At 39.9% G+C, this 27984-nt stretch overlaps 1 protein-coding gene across 3 annotated transcripts in view; it reads left to right on the top strand.

Moving 5' to 3' along the window:
- The window catches only part of FGF12 (fibroblast growth factor 12), a 443674-nt gene that overhangs the window by 11749 nt on the left and 403941 nt on the right, over positions 1-27984 (top strand). Inside the window, exon 1 of one of the 3 annotated variants that reach the window (XM_029069513.2) lies at positions 8503-8747. The exons of the other annotated variants lie outside the window; for them this stretch is intronic. The gene's annotated coding sequence lies outside the window, so the exon portion shown is untranslated. Of the gene's footprint in view, positions 1-8502; positions 8748-27984 lie in introns of those variants that run through there. 3 annotated transcript variants of the gene reach the window in all.

Below are 27984 nucleotides of genomic sequence, written 5' to 3'. Positions count from 1 at the left end.
GAACTGAGGAATAATCATCCAGTTTTCTCATCACCGGTCAGACCCTTATTAGGATATTATGTGCAGTTTGGGTCACCACACAAAAAGGAGAGTGTCCAAAGAAGAGCAACAAAAAGTATTAAAAGCCTGGAAAATAAGTCCTACAAGGAAACTTAAGAGGAATTGAGGCTGTTCAACCTAGAGAAAAGAAAGTTAAACGATAACTCTTTTATGGGGATGATGCTTGCCAGATATTCTCTAGGTTTACCGAGCACCAAGGGAAAATGGGCTTAAATTAAAGTCAATTTTTGGGGGTTGTCCATGAGGGTTTGTAGAGTCTTTAAACACAGATCTTTAAGGAAGGAGCAAGCATCATTCATTCACCTGTCTAGAGTAAGGAGATTGAGATCAGGTGATCATTTGAGGTCCTTTTCAGCTTTTATGATGTTTTTTTTCTGTCCACAATAGTCATTTGTGTACCTATTACTCCATTTGGATCCAGGTTCTGCAGCGTGGCTTAGTGGAAAGAGCGTGGGCTTGAGAGTCAGAGGATGTGGGTTCTAATCCCAGCTCCACCACTTGTCTGCTGTGTGACCTTGGGGCAGCCACTTCACTTCTCTGTGCCTCAGTTACCTCATCTGTAAAATGGGGATTAAGACTGTGAGCCCCATGTGGTAAAACCTGATTACCATGGATCTACCCCAGCACTTAAGAAGCAGCGTGGCTCAGTGGAAAGAGCACGGGCTTTGGAGTCAGGGCTCATGAGTTCGAATTCCAGCTCTGCCACTTGTCAGCTGTGTGACTGTGGGCAAGTCACTTAACGTCTCTGTGCCTCAGTTCCCTCATCTGTAAAATGGGGATTAAGACTGTGAGCCCCATGTGGGACAACCTGATTCCCCTGTGTCTACCCCAGCGCTTAGAACGGTGCTCGGCACATAGTAAGCGCTTAACAAATACCAACATTATTATTATCACTTAGAACTTAGTAAGTGCTTAACAAATCCCATAATTATTATTATTATCAGTAGAGAAATTACTAAAGTAAAAAACCACAATGAGTCCAGCCACAGCTGGGAGGTGCTGCATTGTATCAGCTTCCTTTATAACTCCTCTGGGGAGAGAAAATTACCTAGATGTCCTGCAGTAATTTTCCCTAAGGGCTAAACTTCTCATATGAAGAAATTTTATGTTGTAGGGAAATTGCTTTTTGGGAACTGAGGAAGTCTAAATGGTCTCAATAGCAAACATCTTAGCAGCATTGCAGCCCAATGCCTCTTGTTTGCAAAAACTTAGTTACTACATAAATATTGTCAGAGATACCCCAGAAAAAAATGAATTAATGTATATTAAATGGTACACGGGGCTTTGGTTGACCAATGGAGAGGACAGATCTCTTATATAACTTTATTTTAGTTTGCTCTGTGCTGTCAATACAAGACAGACTTCATTTGCGGTACAATTAAGTGTACTGGAGCTTAGAAACGAGTAATGTTTGAATAAGCAAGCTAAAACACACCAATCCAAAATTTCATTTAGATGTTTTATTACTCCATCATAGAAATAGATTACCCAAGACCCATCCCAGAGCAACTCTTTGGTGGAGTATCTATGATTTTGTCATTTGTCTCCTCTGCAGAATTAACTACATGGAACTTTATCATCTTAAGACCTACCTTGCTAAATCTTCCCCTCAAAAATTAGGCCATGAGCTATGGATGGATCAATAAATGGTATAGCAATGACTTGGCCTACTACAGTATTTTTTTTCTTAAAACAAAGGGCATATCAAAGACAGGCAACAGCTGCTCTAGCTGAGGGTAATCCTTACATGAAACTAGTTGAGAATGAAAGATAATACACACGATTGCATTTACCAGCCCTGCTCTTGTAATCAAAGAGAAGTAAATGAGTAGATTGATTGCCTATGAATTTCTTCTCTGCTCCATCCAGCACTTCTGACTTTTGGCTGTCTCTCACACGGTGATGGGCAGCAAAGACCAACCAAGAGGCTATGGGGAGTGAATGTATTATTCAAATCAACACAATACCACACTTAAGACTTTTATAATTCATTGCTATCCTCGGCACTTTTTACATGGTAATGTTAAGCACTTACTTTATGACAGGCACTGTACCGAGCACTGAGGCAAGTACAACCTAATCAGGTTTAGACAGTCCCTGTCCCACGTGGGGCTCACAGTCTTAACCCCCATTTTACAGATGAGGTAGCTGAGGAACAAAGAAGTGAAGTGCTTTGTCCAAGGTCTCCTATCCATCCAAACTGCTACCATATTCTGGTACAAGCTCTCATAATATCCTGACTGGATTATTGTGTCAGCCTCCTCTCTGATCCCCCTTCCTCCTGTCTCTCCCCACTCCAATCTATTATTCATTACGCTGCCCGGATCATCTTCCTACAGAAATGCTCTGGGCATGTCACTCACCTCCTCAAAAACCTCCAGTGTTTGCCTATCAACCTTCGCATGAAACAAAAACTCCTCACTCTTGGCTGCAAAGCTCTCCATCCTCTTGCCCCCTCCTACCTCACCTCCCTTCTCTCTTTCTACTGCCCACCCCATACACTCCGCTTCTCTGCCACTCACCTCCTCATGGTCCCTCGTTCGTGCCTGTCCCGCTGTCCAGCCCGGCCCACCTCCTCCCGCTGTCCTGGAATGCCCTCCCTCCCCACCTCCGCCAAACTAACTCTTCCCTTCTTCGAAGCCCAACTGAGAGCTCACCTCCTCCAGCAGGCCTTCCCAGATTGAGCTTCCCCTTTTCCTCTGCTCTTCCCTCTTCTCCTCCCCTCAGCACTGTGCATATTTGTATATATTATTTATTACTCTATTTATTTTGTTAATGATGTGTATATATCTATGATTCTATTTATCATGATGATATCAATGCCAGACTACTTGTTTTGTTTTGTTCTGTTTTGCTTTGCTGTCTGTCTCCCCCATTTAGACTGTGAGCCCGATTATTGGGCAGGGATTGTCTCTTTCTGTTGCCGAATTGTACCTTACCAGTGCTTAGTACAGTGCTCTGCACATAGTAAGCACTCGATAAATACTATTGGATGGATGAATGAATGAATAGAGAATCTGGGATTAGACTCAGGTCCTCTGACTCCCAGGCCTGGACTTTATTCATTAGGCCACGCTGCTTTCCACTTAAGTCCTGTGTATATTTGTGTCTACTAAAGTGTTTGTTTAGTCCTATCTTTCTGATACTTCTGTGTAACTCCCTGTTAAATTCTTGTCCTTTCTCTTGCTCCCACTATTTGCAAATGATTTTTGCCTATTCACCCCATTAGACTGTAAACTTCTGGAGGACAGTGAGTGTGTGTGTACCTTGCTTCCATCACTCAAGGACTTAGTAAAGGATTTCTATGTTCAGTAGGCACTCATTAAATATCATTGATGATCATTATGCGCCTTCCAATCCTGCTTCTAACTTTTTGCCACTCACATTTTAATGACAGTAGAAATTGAGGATGTGGAGTAGCATTGTAATGCTCTGGAATGTAGTCAGCTTCCTAGCATTAAAACTGTCACCATAAAACAGCAATGCTGGGTGGAACACGTGAGGAGAATGAGCAACAGAAAGGTACCCACACAGATTTCTCAACATACATATTTGCTGATTGATCGACTGGTATTATTATTAGCATTTATACCAATTGTCAGCTTTTTATTTCATATTATTTATGACATTATAATATGGATTTATAACTGGATTAAGTTCAGTGCACCCTTCCAACACAGACCATTCCTCTTTTACCTGTCCCTGCATCATAATTCAATTGAATTTTACTTTCCTCAGAATTTTAATATGAGTTGTAATATACTGTGATACAATGTTGGGAAGTTCCATATTTGCATTTTGTTAAAATCCAACAACAGATATAAAAACATAAGATTTAAACATTACTGGGAGGTGGAGGATGTTGTTTTCTGTGAATTGTTGGTTAAGTAGTGTAAACGACTGCATTATTTAGTTGTCAGTAGACTAACAGGGATCTACTACTAACAATACTCTGAGTTATTCATTCATTAATTCAGTTGTATTTATTGAGCACTCTCTGTGTGCAGAGCACTGTACTGAGCTTTTGGGAGAGTACAAAGCAACAATAAAGTCACATTCCCTGCCCACAATGAGCTTATAGTCTAGTCATGCTTACAGTTTATAAGCATGAATGAAATTAATTTTATAACACTCTCTAGAATGTTAATTCTGCTGTATTGTACTACATGCTCGGCACATAGCAAGTGGTTAATAAATGCCACTGATTGATCTAGAAGGCAAGGAAGCATTATTACCTCCAGTTTGTGAAAAAATACTTTTATGTATAAAGAGCCATAGTAACATTCGTATGGTCACAATTGGTAAAATAAGAGCCAACAATATTAAAATAATTTGAGATTTTTATGTCTGTTCTGACAATCCCTGATTACCAACCTCTCCCATCTTCTCGTTCATTTCAGCTCAGCCACTCAGCCTACAGATATTTATCATTATTCACCTATATTTATTATTTCAAATTATTTTATCTGTCAATTTATGTACTAACTTTAATACCAGAATCAAAGCAATTTATTTTTGTTTGAAAGTGTCCTGTACACACAGTTACTCAATGAATACTGAAAAGTAACGTGTCATTCTGTAATTATTATAGGTTCTAAATGAGTCTTAATGGACAGTACTCATGGAATTTGCTAAGCACTACTTTCAAAAGTTCTATAACACCGTTTTATATTATTATTCCTAGTTTAAAGAAGGGAAACTGATCCACTGCAGTTGAATGATTAGCCTAGGCAAGTTGGATCTTAAAACTAAAGTGCCGTGTTCCAAGTCTAGGGCTCTAGTCTGTCTTCTAAGTTAAAATTGACAAGCTCTAATGTGTTGGGGGGAGGGGTATGTGTGTATGTGTGTGTGGTATGTTGTGTGTGTGTGTGTGTGTGTAGGTATGTGTTTGTCGGTGCACACAGGTTATTAAAGATGATGGTATTAATGCTGAATTTTTCTCTTTTGGTTCAAACGTAAAGATGCAGCATGGCCTAGTGGATAGAGCATGGGGCTGGGTGTCAGAAGGACCTGGGTTCTAATGCCCGCTCCTCCACTTGTCTGCTGTGTGACCTTGGGCAAGTCACTTAACTTTTCTGTGCCCCAGTTACCTCATCTGTAAAATAGGGATAGGGACTGTGTCCAACCCGATTTACTGTATCCACCCTGGCACTTAGTACACAGCTTGGCACATAATAAGCACTTAACCAATATCATTAAAAAGAGTGGCTGAAAAGATCAATGTGGGACTAATAACTGCTTCCAAGTAACACCCACTAAAAGTGTTCCTCGAGGTGATGCATCTGCTCTTTGTTTTAGGCTTATGATCTTTGTGAAGATTCAGTGAGGCTGGTCTATCCATTGCAGTTGTCACCCAGCATTCAGCAGCCATGCAACATAAGAAGCGGCGTTGTCTAGTGGAAAAGAGCACAGGCCTGGGATTCAGAGGACCTGGGTTCTAGTCTCAGCCCTGCCAGTTGATTGCTGAGTGACCTTGGACAAGTCACTTAATTTCTCTATGTCTCATATTAAATCCTCCTCCCTCCAAATTAGGCTACGAACCCATGAGAGACAAGGACTGTGTCCCAACTAATGGACTTGTATCTACCTCAGTGCTTAGAACAGTGCTTGACACCTAGTGAGTGCTTAACAGACACCAAAAACTCAGGCAAACAAAAATGGTCTGACTTCCCTTTTTAATAGTGCATCACAATTTGTCCAAGAATTCTTTAGCATAATGAAAAATTTTGCATTTCCTAATAGACTGTAAACTCCTTGAGGGCAGGGATGGTGTTTACCAACTCTATTGCAATGTACCCTCCAAGTGCTTAATATGGTGCTCTGCACACTGTGAGGGCTCAAATAAATACCATTCATTCATTGATTGCAGAGAGAAAGGAAGATAGGGAGGAAACTCAGGCTATAAGTACATGAAGGCAAATTATGAGCAGCTGTTTTTTATTTCTATACAAGACAGAACAGGATGGAACAGGCATTAATGGCAGATGGTGGGAATTTGTTATGCATCAGAAAGACCTTCCTATAGAATGAGAGGAGGCCGAGATGGCCACTTAACCATGATATGATGAGAACTTGAATCATAAAGGTAGCTGGTTGGTTGGAGAGGAAAGGGGAAATGTTGTGGAGGAATACATTGGGATATTTGTCCCAATTTCTTCTGAGTCCTGCTTTGGTCCTGATTAAGGCTAATATACCAATCAATGACTCACTATCCTATATTTGTGGTGGACAGGAAGGTTGGGGGAAGGAGGGTGTTTATACCAAGCTACCACAAACATTAGCTGAATTTTATGTTCCCAGATTGAATGTCAGTCTCTATTAATAATAATAATGATAATAATAATGGCATTTGTTAAGTGCTGGGGAGAATACAAGGTGATTGGGTTGTCCCACGTGGGGCTCACAGTCTTCATCCCCATTTTACAGATTAGGGAACTGAGGCACAGAGAATTGAAGTGACTTGCCTAAAGTCACACAGCTGACAAGTGGCTGATCAGAGATTTGAACCCATGACCTCTGACTCCCAAGCCTGTGCTTTATCCACTGTACATATCCTCTTCCTCATGTATCTGAGCCCGTCATTGGCTCAGGGATTGTCTCTATCTGTTGCCGAATGGTATATTCCAAGACTTAGTACAGTGCTCTGCACATAGTAAGAGCTCAATAAATACTACTGAATGAATATCTCTAGAGATAGAGGTAGGGGAAGTAACATGGCCTAGTGACAAAGAGCACAGTCTGGGGAGTCAGAGGATATGGATTTTAATCCTGGCTCCACCACTTGTCTGCTGTATGATCTAGGGCAAGTCACTTAACTTCTCCGTGCCTCATTTACCTCATCTGCAAAATGGGGATTAAGACTGTGAGTGCCCTGTGGGACAGGGACTGTGTCCAACCTGATTAACCTGATTGAACAATTTAACTGTGTGCGGAGAACTGTACTCAGTACTTGGGAGAGTACAGTTGAATTAATAAACATTAACCTTAGTCTCAAGAAGCTTTATAAGCACATTTTTCTGGTTGAGTTTGTGATGTTTAGAAGCTATTTCCTTTGTGTACTGTTGATTTTGCTGTGGATTCAGTCAGGAGAAATTTGGTACCCCTACTATGTCCTGATTCTCAAGACATATGACTTGCTTTCTTTAATCTATGCAGTGTCTTTGCAGCGTTTTCAAAATCTGATTTTCCAGTCACCTTTTCTCCTTTTAATATTTTACTTCTATGACCCCAGCTCTGTTCTCCTTCCAAGTGCATCATCAGATTCTAAAAGCAAACAAAGTGAATTCTACCACTTATAACTCTGGCTTATCCTAGTACTTCCTGGCAATGCGTCCGTTGAGGTATTGCCAGCTAAATAGCTTCTGCCTGGGTCAAACATAGTTATTCCAGAGACTCTAATATCATTACATTAAATCACTGGATGACTTGTTCCCTGGGATTCTAGACACCAGAGTAGTTTCAGCTATTTCCTCTCAAGGGCAGAGACAAGCGATCTCTGGGCCATCTGAAAAAGAAGTTTATTCGCAGCTACCCCTCCATGAGCTATCATAGCTGGCTCCAAATTGGCTTTATGAGACTAATGAGACTAACTAGTGTTAGACAAGAAACATTTATTTCCTCAGCGTCTAAGACAGATCAAAGTGCAAAACAATCCATAATCCCTTCCCAAATTCTGGGAAGTTATTAAATAATAATCCATTTCTCAGTTTTGGCCATTAATAGTGCACCTAAGATGAGGAATCAGTTGCTATGGAAAATATTTCAGTGATTTTTCTCAAGCCTCAAAACACATCAGGGCTAGAGTCAGAAATAAGACTTATTTCTTTAACCTCAATTCAGGGCTAGATCAAACAGACTATTTAAATGCAGAAGAAAAATGCTATCACCTCCAGATTCCTCTCGTTCTCTACTCTCATTTTTTTTAGGTTTGATTTACTGAAAGATAGTCTAATATGTGACTGTGTACAAATGACCAGAATTTGAAATCCTGATACTTATTTCCTAAAAAATGCTAGAGCAGGCTGTAATTCATTCTTTTCATTATGTTTTTTCCTCTTTCATTTCTAAAATAAAAGAGGAAAGGGTTGATTTGTAGTGAGAAGAGTTTTCTTATCTGTATTATGCTGAAAAACATTGTGTCTACAATGAGGCAGGTATTTTGAGGGAAAGGCACTTTACTGTTGCTAGTTTAATTTTGACTCTTTTATTTTGCTAATTTACAATTAAGGAGCTTCCATAGGGTGCAAAGAGCTGCTTTAAGTTCTTGGGAGCATATAGTTAAAGATTAGGCGTATCTGACAAAGATTTTACATGACAAACATAACAATCAACTTAAGTGCCAGCAGCTGAATTCAATGATTGTTAAAGCTCAAGAACAGTGTTTGTGAATTGTTGAATGGGTGATGTAAATTGGAGACATTTGTTGGAGGAAGCAGGGGTTTGGTTTGAGCTTTAATGGGAGAATGGTGTTACTACAAGAGGAGGAAAACTGCTTCATAAATTTGAGACAACCTGGGAGAAAGGCTGGTAGTAGAAAAGGAAAGAAAGTGGGTCTTGAGTGGTTCCATAAGATTTTCCTAGCGTATAGGGAGCTGACACTGAAGGAATTCAAGAAAACCATAGGCAGAAGTTAGTAGTTGAGCTGAAGAAGATGGAGAGTCACTGGATTGCTGTTACACTAAAGAAATGTGAGTGAAAAACACTTTCTGGTCTTTGGGACAAAAAAACCCCCCACTTTTCATTAACCTTTACTCCTCTCTGAAATGCTCCTAGCTTTCTGCTTCCTGATTAGAACTAGAGTCAGACCATTTCCCTGGATAGACAGACCCAATTTAAAAGCTGCTTTTTGAAGGTATGCAAAATGTGATATTTATGCAGGATGCAATAATAAGGATTGGGAAAAATACACAGGTGAATATTAGTCTTGTCAAGTTCTGAAGGTAAATTTTTTTCCTATCACTGTTTCTTCATTATTTTGGCATGGTAGTAGGTAGTTATGTGTAGTTGGATTTGTGGTTGCTCTTTGGGGGATTATAATAGACTTTCAGATTAAACTTTACTGAGTTCACTGTTGGAATGAAAGTCTGATAGCCTAAAGCAATCAGGGAGAGAGAAAATGTCACAAACATTTTAAATAAGAGGTTTCCCCAGAGTTTCCCTTTCAAAGGGTGGCCATGTTATGTGCTCACGGTTTGATATCTGTCTTATTAACAAGGTATGTTAAATTCATTGAGAAGTGGCTCAGAAAAATGCTTTAATTTCAGTACTATAGTTATGTCATTGTCATCTAACCTAATGCCTTCTGACAAATCTTTAACTAGGAACAACAACAATAATAGCTCAACAAAAATGTGCACTATTGTTTTTAATCTTAAGGAAACTCAGACTCACATAAACTCGCCCTTGGCTTTCATCAGGGAAACCATTTCTTTTTTCCACCGGGGCTTTTGAATTGAATTAGCCCTGGCAATCACTTGGACCTTCCCTAATTTTTACAGTTGAATTGGTTTGTTAGGTGATAACCCATGAGGTGTGACTCTATTCCTTTCTCTAGAAGCTTTTGTACATCCATAAAACAGACACATAAGAATAAAATCTTTACCAGCTCAAGCATGGAAGAATACTAGAGGTGATAATCATAATTATTATATTTAAGTGCTTTCTAAGTGCCAAGGATGGGGTAGGTCAAGGTAATCAAGAGAAGCAGCGTGGCTCAGTGGAAAGAGCATGGGCTTGGGAGGCAGAGATCATGGGTTCAATCTGCCACTTGTCAGCTGTGTGACTGTGGGCAAGTCACTTAACTTCTCTGTGCCTCACTTCCCTCATCTGTAAAATGGGGATTAAGACTGTGAGCCTCATGTGGGACAACCTGATTACCCTGTATCTACCCTAGTGCTTAAAACAGTGCTCTGCACATAGTAAGTGCTTAAATGCCAACACTATTATTATTATTATTATTATTATTATTAATCAAGCTGGGCATAGTTTTGGTCCTACAAGGAGCTCACAGTTTAAGGAGAAGAAGGAACAGATATTAGGGCTCATTTTTAGAGATGAGGAAACTGAGACCCAGAGAAGTTAAAGGACTTACCCAGGGTCACACAGTAGGCAAGTGGCAGAGCCATGATTAGATCCCAGGTCCCCTGACTCCTAGGCCCATTCGCTTTTCACTATACCTGAATCTTCAGTACTTTGTCCACTTGCCCAATGTAGATGGTTAAGCAGTTGTTGCAAAGCAACCTCAATAAGGTTATTTTCAAATCACTTTTTAAACTGTAAAACTGGTAAATCTAGCATTCCACTCATATCCACCCATTTATATGAACTGATTCCATCCTCTAATGCACTGTGTGGAGTGCATCTTGAAACTAACTTCTTTGTGTGTGTTTTTGGCATGGTTAAATATTTTTCAATTTTTTCAGAAAGTATTGTTAAATAATAGAGACAATGTTTTCTTTCAGGCAGCGTCTTTCAAACTATTCTATCTTGGGTACAAAACCTTCTTACCTCTCCAAGGGAACATCACTTGTGTCATCAAATCTATGAAGTGCTGTGCTTTGTGTCCTTTAAAATGCCAGTAATGCTAACGAATGACCTGTTGAAAAAACAGTAGAACTACAGCTGTAATTATCCACTGCATTATAAATGAATGCTAAAATTAATAGCAACTTGGAATCTAAACATAACTTTGAGGAAAACTTTTTTTTCCCCACATAATAGGATGGCAACTAGAGCCCTTGTTTTCATCAAACTTTAATGACTATTTTACCCTCTGCCCTTTTTCAACCTTCACTATTACAAACAAAAAGGCTTACTTTTTTTGTTTTTGTGGCGTTTTTTGGGAAGAAATTTGTATCTGAGTCCTATGTCCAATATTAATTCCCTCTCATGTCACAAATATTGTGGCAGGCTCTGTCTTGGAAAAAAATTTTAATATAATGTGATTGGAGAGTGGATTCATTCCTATTATAGGTGGCCCTGTTGGTGGAATACTTCCTTTGAATGGGTCAACTGGGGCCTTTATTTTCCCTCAATGACATCAGTTAATTATCCATTTGTTTCTGTTTATAAGTAATAATAACTATGGTATTTAAGTGCATATTATGAGCCAGGCACTATTCTAAGCACTGGGGTAGATAAAAGATCATTGGGTTGGATACAGTCCCTGTCCCACAGTTGGGCTCAGAGTCTTAGTACCCATTTTACAGATGAGGGAACTGAGGCACAAAGAAAATTTAAGCGACTTGCCTCAGTCACACAGAATACAAGTGGTGGTGCTGGGATTAGAACCCAGGTCCTTCTGACTCCCAGGCCTGTGCTCTACCGACTAGGCCATGGTGCTCTGCTTGGTCATGGTGGGGTGGAGTGGAAGCCTGTGAGGCCAGAAAGCAAATGCTGAATGATTATTGTCTGGTTTACAGATTCTTAGTTTCAAATCATTCAACCAGTCACTACATCCACTGTGAACTTGGTAATAAATCTTTTACAGATTGCTGGTATTCTTAGAAATGGCACTTCTTACATGTCCAATTTTACATTAGCAATGAAACTTAGGCATTCAAAACACTGTTTATAATAGCTCATTCCTTGCTCTTTAGTAGCAGTAGTTTACCTTCTAAAAACAATTGGAAAATGTTTGGAAAAACAACTGACATTACTTGGAACTGTAATGCCTGAACCTAGTACAGAAAATACAAGTGACATAAACTCCATCCTCCAGGAACTTATACACTGAAATACGAAAGATTGTGCCATATATAACTGTACCATTTTATCTTAAAGCTTATTTAGAGGTAGATGGGTGGTTAATCACGATTTGGCAAATGTAATCACCTCAACTTCTTTGCCATAAACAAAGCTGCTCTCATCTGCTGAACTTAGATGGTCTGCTATCATTTTGTTGTTTTGACTTAAAGATAACTTATGGAAGATTTATTTTAATGACCCTATGAATTAAAGTTTCAGCAGTTGGGTATTACTTTGATGTGAGAAATCAATGTTTCTAACTGTGTAGTCTTGCACTGTGAATCAGTGCTTTATAAACACAACCTAACAATAGATAGTGCTGTATAACTTTGAACATTTGGAGTAGCATTCCTATTGTATCAAATTGAGACTATTTTAGTAATTGATGCACTCTAATATAAAAATGGATTTTAATTCAGAAAAGTACTATGCTTAATGTTTTTGAGTGTTTATCAATTTCAATGACACAATCCTTATACTTGAAACGTTATTGGGTTGTTGAAGTTTTCTCCCAGTTTGTCCATTTTTAGTTTAACATATTTAGTATCACCAGTCTAAAAAGTAAATGCAGGACAAAGAGATTAAATAGCTGTAATTAACTCATGTTTGGCACTTAGCTCAGTTTCTCATGGTGATTAAAAAGAAATAATTTGGCAGTTTCCAAATGTGGTCAATAAAATTCTCGTTTGCTTTTCCAAGAATGAATCCTGGCCTGTTTTCTATGTGTCTGACCCATAGTTTACCTTTGAACTGCTCTTCCTAAAAGAGGGCAAAGTTTGTAAGATTTCTATAAAATAGTGAGAGCATTTATTAAATGCTAACTAGGTGAGAAATACTGAAATAACTATATGGATGAGATATTTTTGGCTCCAAATCTAAGAATGAGAACAAGAGGGAGTTGTTGACAGACTTATAAGATGAAGAAAAATATAAAGGACAAAAACTATGATAAACACAAAAAGAACAGCAGTCTCAGGCTCCTTGAGCCTCAGCCCAACAGCCACAGTATGGTCTTAGTAGTGAACGTATAAACTTGCGAGAGTTGAGGAAGTGTGCTGCTGCTGTTCGAGTTCCTCCTGGTCTGGAGCAGGGGTTGATGGGCGTCCTCGTGAATTGGGAATAGAGCAGGAACTTTCCCATGTGAATGGGCTCTGGAAGTCTCTGAGAACCATGGAAAGGTTCATAGTAGCCAACACAGTGTCTTAGTTTTTGCATCTTCTATTGTAAAAAATTAACATGAAGCATCTTGTTAGAAGGAAAGCTAGTGGCCCTACCACATTGAAACGGTTGTAGGCTAGCAAATACCTGCTATTTGTAATCTATCCCACTCATCCAGACTCAGTGGAAAGAGCATGGGCTTTGGAGTCAGAGGTCATGCGTTCGAATCCCAGCTCAGCCACTTAGCTGTGTGACTTTGGGCAAGTCACTTCACTTCTCTGTGCCTCAGTTACCTCATCTGTAAAATGGGGGTGAAGACTGTGAGCCCCACGTGGGACAACCTGATTCCCTTGTGTCTACCCCAGTGCTTAGAACAGTGCTCGGCACATAGTAAGCGCTTAACAAATACCAACATATATATATGTATATATGTATATGTGTCCTCTCACTGGATGACAGTGGTTAATCATCTTAACCTGGGAATTCCATGAATTAAAAACTAAATTGATACATCACCAGATTGAAATCTAGATTCTTAGGGGTGCTATGGGGGGGGGAGGGGGGCGTTGTGGGGAGCGGGGGTTAGTGTGCTTACGTGCATGAGTGCCTGGCTCTAAAACTGACCTGACTCACTCTAAACCTGGCCAGTCTGCCATCATATTCTGTCTGTGTGCGTTGAGAGCTATTTGTGATCACTCCTAAATACCCAAGAAGTAAAAGCTTATTGTCTAGCCATAAAATGATGGCTGCATATCTGAGGAAGGTTATTTTCTCATGTATAACATGTTACTTTTGTCCAGGCATACCATAGAAGTGTTTTACTTTAAAGGACTTTTCTGGCCCCTTCAAGTCATCCTTGGGCCTTATTCCCATCCTGCTTCACACCTGCAATAGAAAAGACTCAAGCAACAGGAGCATGAGGCCTCCACAAAATCTAGAAGGTTGGGAATAGTTTGGCAGCCGCTGTGACTGTGGACTCTGAGCTCGGAAGAGTCTAAAACTCTGCTTCTCTAGCTACAGTATCCTGCTATGTTTATTTTCTTTTCTGCATTTGTCCTTGTCCTTTTATGAGTTAGTGTTTTTATTATTTCATTTCTCGATATGTCACCACTCCCCACTCTCCGTTATCTCCCCCAACCTTTTAATAGATTATGAGCTCCTAGGGAGCCAGGGACCGTAATTCTCACCTGTATATTCATTGCCGGAACTCAGTACACTGTTTTGTACACAGTAAATGCTTAATTACTATTATTACTACTGGAGGCAAGTCACTCTAGTTGGTCATGTTACTGTTCTTAGAAATCTAGCATTCTGACCAAGGTTTGTGAATTGATGTTCTGGGCATGTCCTTGTATATCTAAAAGTTAGTGAGTAAAAAATTTGAATGCAACTGCAGACGTCACTGGGCCTTCAAATTTAGCATTTCACAACAGTGGGAGCGATGGATGTGAACAAAACTTTTGCAGTTGCATTATCCCATCTCTTGAACCATCCCAACTATCCCCTGAATTATTTTTAACATTCCACTGTGCTTAGAGCTTGTTTCATTTTAAAGAGATGCATTTTTTTTTTTTTAACTTAGCTCTTTCAAAGCACCAGAAATTGTTTGCTATTTGTAGTGGAGTCACTGCAAGCAGTGAAACAGCATGGCTTAGTGGAAAGAGCACGGGCCTTGGAGTCAGAGAACCTGGTTCTAATCCCAGCTATGTCACTTGTCTGCTGTGTGTCCTTGGGCAAGTCACTTAACTTTTCTGTGCCTCTGTTCCTACAGTCTTTGAGACTGTAAGCTTGTGGAGAGGGAATGTGTCTTGTGTTGTACTCTTCCAAATGCTTAGTACAGTGCTCTCCACACAATAAGCGCTCAATAAATAAATCCTAAAATGAGGATTAAACTGAGCCACGGGTGAGATATGGGCTGTGCCCCCAATCTGATTAGTTTGCATCTATCACTGCCACCTAGTAAATGCTTAACAAAAACATAAAAGAATATTACTATACTATTAAACCCTTGGGGGAGTACAATAGAATGAGTAGGCATAATCATCAGGGATTTTACAGTCTAGTGGAGAGGACAGAAACTAAATAAATCATAGGCAGGAGAAAGCACTAAAGTATAAAGATATGTGCAGAAGTGTTACGAGGGTGACGAATACTGGAGGGCTTAGGTGATGAAGTTGTGTTGAAGTGGTGGTTTGATATGAGCGTGGGGGAAGGATAGAAGGTGCAGATATTAAGAGAATAGATGGAGAGATGTCTCATTTCGATGGTGTTTTATTCACAGCAACTTACTCACTTGGAAAAGCCAAAGCATCTGACAGAGGAAGACCACTTGTAGACTGGAACCAAACTACATTAGGAATAAAAACAAGTGAAGAGAAAACAATTCAATAGTATTTACTGAGCGCTTACTATGTGCAGAGCACTGTACTAAGCGCTTGTAATGTACAGTTTGGCAACAGAATACAAAGTGCCTGTTCATACTGCACTGGTTGATAGTTCAGCTGTGCATTTTAAAAGGCTTCTCCAGCAGTCTGTAAGGTATCTGCTTCTTTGAGAATGATGCACTTTTTGGAATTCTCACCCTCTGTCTGTCTTCCCTACACCCATCACATAATCACATGCAGAGATTCATGTGCTTTTCCAAATGCTAATTCTCCATAAAGGCTCCTCGATAGCTTTACTGCAATGCACTCTTTGAAACGCAGAATGAGTGAGCCTGGTAAGAGTTCCTGGCATCCATCATTTCTCCAGTACTACCTCAGTGACTTCCCCCTGCGGTGCTGTAAGGGAAGGCTGCGAAATTAGAAGAGCATCAGGAAGACAAGTGCACAGATTTTTTTTTCACCAAACACTTGCAATTATAAAGTTGTAATATGAATTAGATGATGACTAATGCATTTTAACTTAGGAAATTGCAAGTTTCCCCACGGGTTCTTAATATTTGAATAAAAGCATTTGCTTGTTTGCAAAAGAGAATACCACTCAATTCTATCTTTGAGTGCTTACTCTGTGTAGAACAGAGTGCTTGGGAGAGTGCAGTATTTAGTGATAATTCATTAATTATCCCTTCCCAAATATGAAGCATTTTTGTCATTCCCATTTTGCAGATGAAACTGAACAATATAAGGACCCTGCTGATTAAGTTGTCACATAGCAAGTCATTATCAGAGTTGGCTCACTGGAGCCACAAACCAATGAATATTTGATTTTGGTTGTTTTAAATAACTGCCAATGATAAGCTGGCTATGCAAATGACCCTGAAACATAGAAATATAAAATGTTTTCTACACAAAAGGTCTGAAAACTATTGACTTCTAGGTCTGAGTCTGAAAAGAGGGAAGGTAAAAATTTCTCAGCAAGATGACTGCTAGAGAAAGATTTTTTTAAGGATCTTTGAGTAACTGTTTGTAGCTAAGGTAGGGCAGGACTTTTAATAATGATGGCATTTAAGTGCTTACTATGTGCCAGGCACTGTACTAAGCACTGGGGTGGATACAAGCCAATTGAGTTGGCCATACTCCCTATCCACATGTGGGGCTCACAGTCTCAATCCCCATTTTACAGATAAGGTAGCTCAGGCACAGAGAAGTGACTCACCCAAGGTCACACAGCAAAGTGGCAGAGCTGGGATTAGAACCCATGACCTTCTGACTCCTAGTCCCATGCTCTATCCACTACTCCATCCCCCTCCCCTCACACAATCTATCTTTTTTCAGATCAGGTGTGAGTTCACTTGATGCTGCCAGCTTATTTAACATCTATTTCTATCTACTGCCTCTATCCAGTAGCAGAAGTTGTTAAGAGTTTCTGCAGAATGTCACGTGTGTATGTGCATAAAGATGTTACTGGTGGTGAAATATTTTCATTTTTAACTCTGGTCAGCACACTCAGTTGATTCCATGAAAATAGCATTAAATGAAAAAATATTGAATGAAATATAGTTTCCCCATGGTAAGTGATGGAAAGTGCATGAATATGTTTCTGATATAAATACTTTAAAAAACCAATACAACTAAGTTGCTTACATATTCAAATAGCAATGTAAAATAAGGAATACATGAAATATTGAACAGGAAGTATTGAGAACAAATATAAAGGAAATCAGCAAATAACTTTTAAATCCAATTTTTAAAACATATGTAAGTGCTTATTATGTGCCAGGCACTGTACTAAGAGCAGGGATGGTTACAAGATAATCAGGTTGGGCACAGTCTATGTCTCACCTGGGGTTCAGCCTCAATCCCCATTTTACAGATGAGATAAGGCTCAGAAGTTTAAATGAGTTACCCGAGGTCACACAGCATACAAGTGGCAGAGCTGGGATTAGAGCCCAGGTTCTCTGACTCCCCAGGCTCTTGCTTTTTCCAGTAGGACACACTGCTTCTTGGAATGAGGTACCTTCAGGCAATACACTAAAATGTGCCTTTTTGTCCACGGTTAATAGATTTGTCACTATTGCTGAATTCAATGGGCCTTAATCATCTATTCAAGTCACTCAAAAGTTTAAGGGAGAGGGTAAAGTATTTAAAAGAAGGTAAAATTTTCAGAATATAGAGCAGACAGGGTTTAAAATGAATTAGCCAAATGTGCATCTAGGCATTCTTAAAAAAAAAAAAATATTGCCCTTAGTTCTAGGACCCAGTTGCCCTCCAATTGGATAATTTGCAGGTGGTGTGGTTTATTTGGAAAAGCAGGAGACAAGGAATCTGGAGTTGCCAGTCTTAGTTCCAGTTTTAACACTGACTTACCGTGTGGTTTTCAGCAACCGTGTGGTTTTAAGTAATGTTTGCCTCAATTTCCCCATCTGTAAAATGGGTGCAAAAACCTACTTTCCCTTTCTCAAATTTTCATCTCCAAATAGCCAGGGCACTCTCCAGTTAGATTTTTGTATCTATCACAATTCTTAGTCCAGTACTTTGGCACAAAAACATTTAATAACTATTAAATATCATTGGAAACCTTCTCAGAATGAGATAGCAGTGTCATTTTTTTCAAACTAGTGAACATTTTGTGATTCAATATTTTTTGGGTTTTTTCTTCTTTTTTTGAATCATATGTGACTTTCAATGGAGTATAATCCTAACCAAAAAAGCCTCTCTTTTTCATGTAGCAATTTTAAGAGACACAGTGCAACATTATCTAAAATCCTAATAGGGCATTAAAGCCATTTTACATGGATCAAAATTAAGCACTGTGAGGTCAAGCGATCTTAAGTCACTCAACAAGGCAGTGTTAAAGCCACAGATACAAGCCAAAATTTTTTTGGACTCATGTCACTACTCTGTATGTTTGGGAATCAGCCGGTTGTGGGTCAAATTCTTGCTTTTCAAATTTCCTAGTTTGACCTGAGAGGAGGTGAGGAAACTAGAGTTGAGCAAAGACTGGTTGGTGGAGAGCATCTCATATTCTTGCGTTGCCTGTTTAAACAGCTTCAAACTGTGGGTTTTAGAATGTTAATGTCTGCTTTATCCCCCTCACCTGGCAGTAGTAGCAGTGTTTAATTATTGAGCAATGCCTTGTAGTAAGAGCTTAGGAAAGTACAACATAGTGATGTGTTCCCTGTCCACAAGAAGCTTATACTCTAAAGATGCAGACGTTAAAATAATCATTACTAGAGTAATAAAAATGAATTTGCAAGTGTGTGTACATACACATATATCTATGTATATACACAATTACTGAGGACATGTATAAAAAAATATAGCATGCTTGGTAAATTCCATGGACTTCATTTTCAGTCATGGGTTTCTCTAAAGGGCAAAAGGTCAGCAAAGGTAAGCTGTGTAATATTTCAAGGTAAAGTGAAGATGATATTGTCTCTAACATGCATACATTTCTGAACCTGATGAACATATGTAAAAAGTGAGGAGAGCTGTTGTATTGTTCAGTAAAATTAATTGGGTTATTTGATAAAAATCTTCCCAAGGGAAAAATGCAACAGCACCACTTAGCTACGATCACTTTTCCGTTCCTGAAATCATAGCATTAAAAATAGGAACAAGATCAAGAATGTCAAACTGATCTTGGTTACATAATTCAGGATCTTTCTAGGTCCTTAAATTAGACACTAACCCCATGACACTGGGGATTTAATGAGTCAACCTTCAGCAGGGTTGAAAATTGTCTTTGAACTGAAACTTTGGCAGTTGATTGTTAAAGAGTTTTTTTTTTTTTTTTTGCCCCCTTCTTGGAGTCCTCAGCTTTCCTGGACCTGCTCCTTTCTATGTCCCCTGTTTGCCTCCCACTCAGATATTTTACCTGCTTTCTATATTGAAAGGTTCCAAGAAGTGGATTTTAGTACTAGGCATCAACACTGTAGAACTCAAGCCGAACTGGTCTCCAGTGTTTCTGCCAGATTGCTCACTTGTAGGAGGCCTGCAGAAAAGTTGTGGAGTCAGAACAGAACATCGTTAAGTATTCTGCTCTGGTTATGCCCTCCAACATGTAACTAAAAATTCTACATGGGGGTTTCAGAAAAGAGATCAGCTTTTCTGAGGTTTTTTTTTTTTTAAATTTTTTGGTTTTAATCTGCCAACCAGTTTTCTAATTGGGTGATCAGATGAGAATGTTGCTGCTAAGTACAGAATGGAAATGATTTTAAAAAAAACATTTGGAAAGCCTTCTAGCAGTCAGCCAGCTATTTGAAGACACTTTGGAATAGGAAGAGTCTTTTGTTATTTTGGGGGATTTTAATGAAATTCTCTTGTTTGGTGGATTTGTCACACCTACACCTGAATAATAAAGCCTAATGGCCAGTCTCAGAAGACACAAGGAAGAGAAGCAAATGGATCTGGGGATTCATCCAGATGGCACCTCTCTCAATTTGGAAACCCCAGTAAGTTACTCAACCAGTTTGACACTAAGCTTGTGGGCAGAGAACATTTCCAGCAACTCTGTTGTACTCTCTCAAGTGCTTAGTACAGTGCTCTGCAAACCAAAGCACTCTGTAAATACCACTGATTGTTTCTTTGAGTGAACTGGGTTTTGCTGTATTCTCTTTGATAAATATCTCACTTAAAAAAATTTCCAATTTTCTGCAGGATCTCTATCTTCATAATCTTCCTTTCTTCAGTATGATGAATTTCCTCAGAAGATTAAGATCTTAGTTCCACTTCTGTCTGTCCGATTTCATCTTGCAGTAAATTTCAACAGATTTTAGTTGATAAATCAACATTACCTAATGGTGTTGTGGTGGTATCCTCAAAGACCAATCCAGTGGAGTACACACCTTCTTCTCTTTAAATGAAAGGAAATTAATCAATGGCATTTATTGGCCACTTAATGTGAGCAGACCATTGTACTAAGTGCTTGGGGGAGTACAATTCAACAGGGATGATAGAAATGTTCCCTGTTTACAGTCTAGAGCGGGGGCACATAAACTAATATAAATATTCAAACATGCCTCTTTGTTTTTTCTGGGGGTGGCAGGACCAGGAGTGGACAGGGAGGAGGGTGACTGGAAACTGTAGGAGTTTTGTATAAACTAGAACAAGGTATGTAGAGAAGATAAATCTGTCTTCGCGTTTTGTTCACAGCTCTAGGACTGTTTAATGTAGAGCATTCCAAGGAAATACCTTTTAGGGTTCAAAAATGGAATTCACTCATTTAAAATGGAGAGAGTCACATCTGCAATTATGCTTATTCAGAGCATGCTGAACACAATTCATTCAATAGTATTTATTGAGCGCTTACTATGTGCGGAGCACTGTAATAAGCGCTTGACTTAAGAGTTTGGAAAAATGCTTCAAAGTAAAATGGCACATTCCATGCTTTAAAAGAGTTTTTGCAATCTAATGGGCAAGTCCAATGTGTAAAATAGTTACAACTCTTGGTGGTTGTAGAGAGGTAAATATCAACTAGGCAGTAGAATGACAGGATAGAACAGTGGAATAAATAAAACTAAGTATTGAATAAGTGTGCAATTTAAGTGTGGAGGGTGGATATAAAAACATGTTAGGGTTGGCTGTTGGGTTGATGTAACTGGGGATGTTGGGAATTAATCAGGGAAGACTTGCTTGAGCTAAACTTTTGGGGGGGTGTTGAAGATGGGGAAGGCTGACATTTGGAAAATTTGGGGAAAGTGAAGTTCCAGGCCAGGGAACGGTGTCAAAGAGGGATGAAAAGCAGGTGAGCCATGAACAGGTACAATAAGAAGGTGTTCTTGGGAGAAGCAAAGAGTGGGAGCTGGGAGTAGCTGTTGAAGAAAGCAGATATGTAAGATAAAGATAATTGGGAGCCTTGAGATCAAAGGTAAGGAATTTTTGTTTGATGCATAGGGAGATAGGGAGCCATTGGAGATTTTAGAGGAGTATAGGAATGTGTATTTGAGTGATGCTTCAGGAAGATGATCAGGACTGAAGTGGGGAGAGGATGATGGAAGATACTGTAGTCTAATTGCTATGTGTCCAGTGCTTGAGCAAGGTTGATAACTCTCTGGGTAGTGAAGAAAGGGTGGATCTGGAGAATATTTTGGAGAACTGGCAGGATTTAGCGGGTGATTGAATATAAGCTGAAAGACAGGTTTGGGGTTTCTGGAATGGGAAGGGTGGTGATGTAATCCTTGGAGAGGGAAAGTTGTTTTGGTATTTTGGTTTTGTTTTGTTTTCAGGGGAAGGATTTAGGAGTGAAGGTGAGTTTGTCTGAAATGCTAGTGTGCCATCCAAGTTGAGATGTCCTGGAGACAAGAGGAGGTATGAGATTTGAATAGTGGGTGAGTGTCTCATGGGTGGAAGTCCTATAGGACAAAGTCAAGGGAACTGTAAACCTTGGGATTGAGTCCTGATATACATTTCTATTCCTGCTATTACATATACATTTCCAAAAAGTCCTCTAGGAGCTTTAATTCCAAACTATAGAAGGGAAAACTACAGAATATCTAAATTACATAGATCACAGTCTAAATACTCCAAACCCTATTACCTTTATAAGCAGTGTCTCTGGGAAAATAGGAGAGGGTTTTCGGTTCAGAGCAATCCAGAAAGGGTCTATGCAGCACATAGGGAAATTCTTCTCCAAAAAAGGAGATAGATTTCAGTAGAGAAAGGGAGAGAAGAATCTTAAAAAAAAAAAAAAAAGATTTTCTTTTTTGAGGGTTGGGTGCATGGCTGCATGGCTTCCATGGTGCAAGCTGTGTATATTGCCTCATTTTCCATTAATCTTTTCATCTGCCTTTGCCTGGATGATTATTGAAGCAATTTATGATGCTTCTATATATGTTCTTGAATGTATATCTCTAGGTTGCAGTACATCTGTGATTCTTGAAAGAGTGTCTCTAAGACTTTGGATGATACACAAAGTCTGTTGTGTTTCCCAGAGAGGTGGAAGCTTATTCTAACACCTGCACACAGGACTGTTACACTACATCAGTAACATCTCCCAGCACCTCATGTCTCAGATAAATTGTGGTTTGCAGAAACCTGGGTCATTACCCCAAAGTGTATTTAAGGTAGATCTAAGGACAGGAGGTGTAATATGAAAGCAGAGGCGTTTTAAGGCTATTTAGACATTCACAGATCCAAGAACTCCTTAACATCATTGAAGACATTAGATTGTCCTGTACATACCATCACAGCACCTCTGAAGATTAAAAGTGGTTCCAGCTTCATCACAGAGAGAATCCTGAAGAGATGGAAACAACCTTTTCATATTTCCTTCTGGACACCACCTCCTCCTGAAGATGTGGCACTTGATAACAGGAAAATTTTGCAACCTGCCTAGATGTGGCTCTCCTCTTAAGTATTGAAGAAATCCCTGTAACAGCTATGAAAGATGGAAAAGCATCTGACTGTGTCGTGGCTCAGTTGAAAGAGCCTGGGTTTGGGAGTCAGAGGTCAAGGGTTTGAATCCCAGCTCTGCCTCTTGTCAGCTGTGTGACTGTGGGCAAGCCACTTAACTTCTCTGTGCCACAGTTACCTCATCTGTAAAATGGGGATTAAGACTGTGAGCCTCATGGGACAACCTGATTGCCCTGTATCTACCCCAGTGCTTAGAACAGTGCTTTGCACATAGTAAGCGCTTAACAAATACCAACATTATTGTTATTATTATACCTTCCTCACTTTCACAACTCTTTCTTCTTGAAGATGATGATGATGATGGTGGCATCTTTGATATGCTGGGGCATCTCCTCAGTGCTCCACATGTTGAGGAAAAGAAAGAACGATACTAGAGGCTGTAAGCTCATTGTGGACAGGGGATAAATCTACCAACTCTATTATAATGTACTCCCCAAGGGCTTAATGTGGGCCTGGGAGTCAGAAGGACATGGTTTTTAATCCCAGCTCCACCCTCATGTCTGCTGTGTGAGCTTGGGCAAATTACTTAACTTCTCTGGGCCTGTGTTGCTTCATTTGTAAAATGGAGATTAAGAGTGTAAGCGCCATGTGGGATAGAGACTGTCCAACCTGCTTAACTTCTATCTACTCTGGTGCTTAGAACAGTGCTTGGCACATAGTAAGCGCTTAACAAGTACCACAGTGATTATTACTTTTACCACTCTGATCTGCTACGGCCCAGTCTGCACACTTCGGTCCTCTAGCGCCAACCCATTCACGGTGGCCTGATTTCATCTAACTCGCCGTCAACCTCTTTCCCACATTCTCCCGCTGTCCAGGAACTCCCACCTCCTCCATATATGTAAGACCACCACTTTCTCCCACATTCAAAGCTTTATTAAGGTCACATCTCCTCCCAGAGGCCTCCCCTGATTAAGCTCTCTTTTCTCTGCTTCCCTTTCCTTCTATGCACTTTGATCTGTGACCTTTAATCATTTTTTATTCACCCCACCCTCAGCCCCTAGCACTTAGTGGAAAGAACATGGGCTTGGGAGTCAGAGGTTGTGGGTTCTAATCCCGTTCCACCACTTCTCAGCTGTGTGATTCTGGGCAAATCACTTCACTTCTCTTTGCCTCAGTTCCCTCATCTGTAAACAGGGATTAAGACTGTGAGGCCCACCTGGGACAACCTGATAACCTTGTAACTCCCCCAGTGTTTAGAACAATGCTTAACACACAGTAAGCACTTAAATACCATCGTTATTATATCTGTAAATTATTAATGTCTGTCTCCCCATCTGAACTATAAGTTTGTTGTGGGCAGGAGACATGCCTACCAATTTTGTTTTATTGTACTCTCCCAAGTGCTAAGTACAGTGTTCTGCACACTAAGTGCTCAGTAAATGCCATCAAATGAGTCAACAAATACAGAAAATAATTACCCGTTACATAGTATCTAAAAGAATGCTACAACTATCTTAGTTACAGTATTTATTAAGTGCTTATTTGCCAAACATTAGAGCAGGTCTCAGACAATCAGAGCAGACACAGGTTCACACACACAAAGTAAGATTCAGGCTGTGATACTGAAACTTTTTTAAATTGAAAGGAAAATCACTTTCTGTACAAGGAAGAGTGTCACCTTTGAGATTCACAGGATCCTGGAGCCTTTCCATGATTCTGCTACTGACTCAAAGCAGAATATTAGAGAAGTTTTGGTATTCATTTGATCATTATAAAGTCTATTCACCTTCTCCTTTATATTATGAAGATGTAACACCAAATTTAGATTTGTGATACTACTTCCACTTCATATTTCTATCGGATACTTCAATTTGGGTGTTCACTGCTTGTGAAATTTCCAAAGATTATGGCTATGCATGTTTAACAGTGGAGAAATTTCTAGATGAAAAATTTGAGTTGTTTAAAATGGCAGAAATGACCCCCAAAGGCTCTGGATTAGCTGAAGAAATAGAAGCCAGAGATGTAACTGACACTTGAATGGTAAAAAAAAAATAAAATAATAATTTTGGAGTCTCTTTTTTTTTTAAAACAGTTGCTGAATATAGACATCAACCTTTCCTTTTTTAAACACAACTGGGAACAGCATTTAGATTGCAAGATATATCAAGTAATAAATGTGTCCTCCTTGTCACCTTGTAACAGTTTTATATGCCATTCATTGCTCTGACATGGTGATGATGATGTTGATAGCTAATCTATTGGCCTTATATAGAACCTCTGTTTCTGATAAATTACAACCTGGGACTTTCCCCTTCCATGCATTTAGGGCTGGAATTTGGCTCCCCTTCTAATTATACTGCAGATTTTGGAGCCGCATTTCTTTTGAGAAATGGTGCACTTTAGCGTGACAGCCAGAAATCACTTTTGAAAAGGAGGACCCTGGGGGAGGAATTGCTTTTGGGATCTTAGAGTTTCCCATAACAGTGAAAAGGGAGCAAGGACTGTTTAAATATGGGAGCAGAGGAGAAAAAAAGTTTCTTGCACTCACCTTATTTTGATTCTTGCTCCTCACTGAAAATGAAATAATCTCTGAAATAATCCCAGCATCAACAATGGACTAGGATGGAACCAGTGGGAAATATCATGTTACATTCAGCACCTTCTCAGCCCTACTCTATTTATCTGAAAAGTGGGAATGTAGCTTTTTGACAGCAAAATATAAAATGCTTTGGAATTCTTGGTTGAAAGGGTTTTTTTGGTTTTGAGGGGCAGGGGGTGGGAGTGGGTGTTTGTGTGTGTGTGTGTGTCTTGAGGAAGGGTGCCTGATGCAAGGGAAAGAGTAAGGATGCTTTTGGCATATGCTCACTCTAGTAGCATGTAACCAGTGTTCCCATTCTGGTGAATTGTAAAGGCATAACTAATTGGAGAGACTAGTGTCCAGCAGAGAAGGAATTGGCCAGGGCAATTTGCTTCATTGCCCAAAAAAGCTCTCCACTGAGAGAAAATCAACTTTGGGATGCAACCAAGTGGTGAACAACAGCTGTGCTGGAAAAGGCCAGGTAGTGAGGGCTAGGAGGTGAGACAGCATTTTGAAGTCAAATGTCAGAACTGCAGGAGGCAAGACGCAGAATGCTATTACCTGAACTAAAATTACACTGGTGGCTTGGGCTGCAAGCTGACATGATGCAACAAGCTAAGAAGTTAAGTCTTCTCCCTTACAGTTCCCTCCCTCCTAGGTTGAGATATTGCAGATGTTTAACCCTGACCTGAATAAATCTCACTCTGCTAGCACTGTAGCTAGGAACCCAATCCCTGACTCTTGCACTACAGACGCACTCTATGAAGCAGTGTGGTCTAGAGGACAGAGCACGGACCTGGGAGTTAGAAGAACCTGGATTCTAATCCCGGCTCCGCCACTTGTCTGCTGTGTGACTCTGAGAGACTGACAACTTCTCTGTGCTAGTTACCTCATCTGTAAATGGTGATTAATACTGAGCTTGTGGGAGATGGGGACTGTCCCCAGCCTGATTATCTTCTATCTGCCCTAGTGCTTTGTACAGGGATTGACGCATAGTAAATGCTTAACAAATACCATTTTTTATTATTATTACTTAGAACAGTGTGATATCCATACACTGTTGGATATAAAGCACTTATACAGTGCCTTGTACACAGTAAACACTCAATATGATTGAATGAATTTTGAATAATGTTTTTGTTTGGCTCAACTAGGTTGGTGGTGTGCAGTTATTTTCAGGGTGGGGTCACAGCAGGTGGAGTAATGAGGGCTTTTTACCTGGATTTGGAAGGCACAAGGTAAGGAAGATCTGAAGGTGACAAATTCCCTAATCGGCCTCCTGGGGAGAATATCTTGTGACCGGTGTATCTGTAGCCAGGAAGACGTTATTCTTACGTAGAAAGATGAGAATGCAGGTTGCTGGCAGGAAGATCAAGCTACTGGAGGGCAGAAGTCATGGATAAACTGCTGAATAGGACAATGAGTATAAAATGACTTTAGGAGAAAGATGATTCCTTAAATGTGTACAGTTGCCCTTCAAATTTGAAAAAGAGTCCAGTGGTGGTTTTTTCTTCACCCTTGACTGCATTTGTGCATGAGAAGGCCAATGTAGGGCCCATACACCAGGCCACACTGTGAACACAACTGTCTCATGTTGTCATGTTTGCCTGTAGGCTCTGGGGTTATTTTCTCTTTTGCCTCCTTGTCTCTTATTTCTTTATAGCTGTATGCCATACTGGCTTATTCTTGGCAACTGACTCCTAGATTTCAGCTGAGATGCAGCATTATCTGAGGTTTTGTTTTAGCATGCTCTGAAAATGTTTCCTCGGCACTACTTGCTTTTGGTTTTTCCAATTTCAGCTTTCCGCACAGCAGTTGTTTGTATCCTACTGTAATTCTTTCTCTTTATATGTCCAATCCACTGACGCAGTGTTGAGTATTTTTTTTTTTTAATTTTGATAATTGTTAGGCACTTACTGTTTGTCACTGTTCTAAGCACTGGGGCAGGTAGAATTGAATTCATTGGACATGGTCCCCGACCTGCGTGGAACTCACAGTCTAGGAGGCAGAACAGGTATTGAATTCTCATTTTACGGTTCAGGAAAGTGAAGCACAGAGAGGCTAAATGACTTTCTCAAGGTCACACAGCAAGCAGTTGGCAGTCAGCATTAGAAACCAAGTCTTCCGACTCTCAGGCCTGTGCTCTTTCCACCACTAATGATAATTGTGATATTTAAGTACGTACTTTGTGCCAAACACTTTAAACACTGGAGTAGATACGAGGTGGGCATCGCTAAAGTTCTCGGAGACTGAGTTCCAGAGCTTCATGTGTGTGATCTTGTCTTTATCATTTGTTATGGATCAGGGTCCTTAAATGACATTGATGCAACTCCTTGGTGATCTGGATGTGGCACCTGTTAGCATTCAGGCCTTACAGCTGTAGCGAAGGTTAGCCAGCACTTCACCTTTGTAGACCTGTAGTTTTGCCTGGAATCCCATACCGTACTGATGCTACACTCTGAAAGTCTCTCAAAGGTTATATTGGCCTTCTTGATTCTGTTTTCTATTTCCCTGTCTCATTAAGTGATTGGTCAGTGTGTTGCCTAGGTAACTAAATTTGGCTACAGTATTTAGCTCTGGGTGTCTTTTAAAGCACAGTCATCTGCATACAAAAAGGATTGCATGACTTTCCGTTGGATTTCGTTCAATTGTATGGAATACTTACTGTGTGCAAAGCTCTATACTAAATGCTTGGGAGAGTACAAT

Source organism: Ornithorhynchus anatinus, chromosome 7 (assembly GCF_004115215.2).
Source record: "Ornithorhynchus anatinus isolate Pmale09 chromosome 7, mOrnAna1.pri.v4, whole genome shotgun sequence".
Taxonomy (NCBI): Eukaryota; Metazoa; Chordata; class Mammalia; order Monotremata; family Ornithorhynchidae; genus Ornithorhynchus; species Ornithorhynchus anatinus.
Note: the sequence above shows the minus strand (reverse complement) of the source record. Positions and strands in the feature narration are given on the sequence as shown.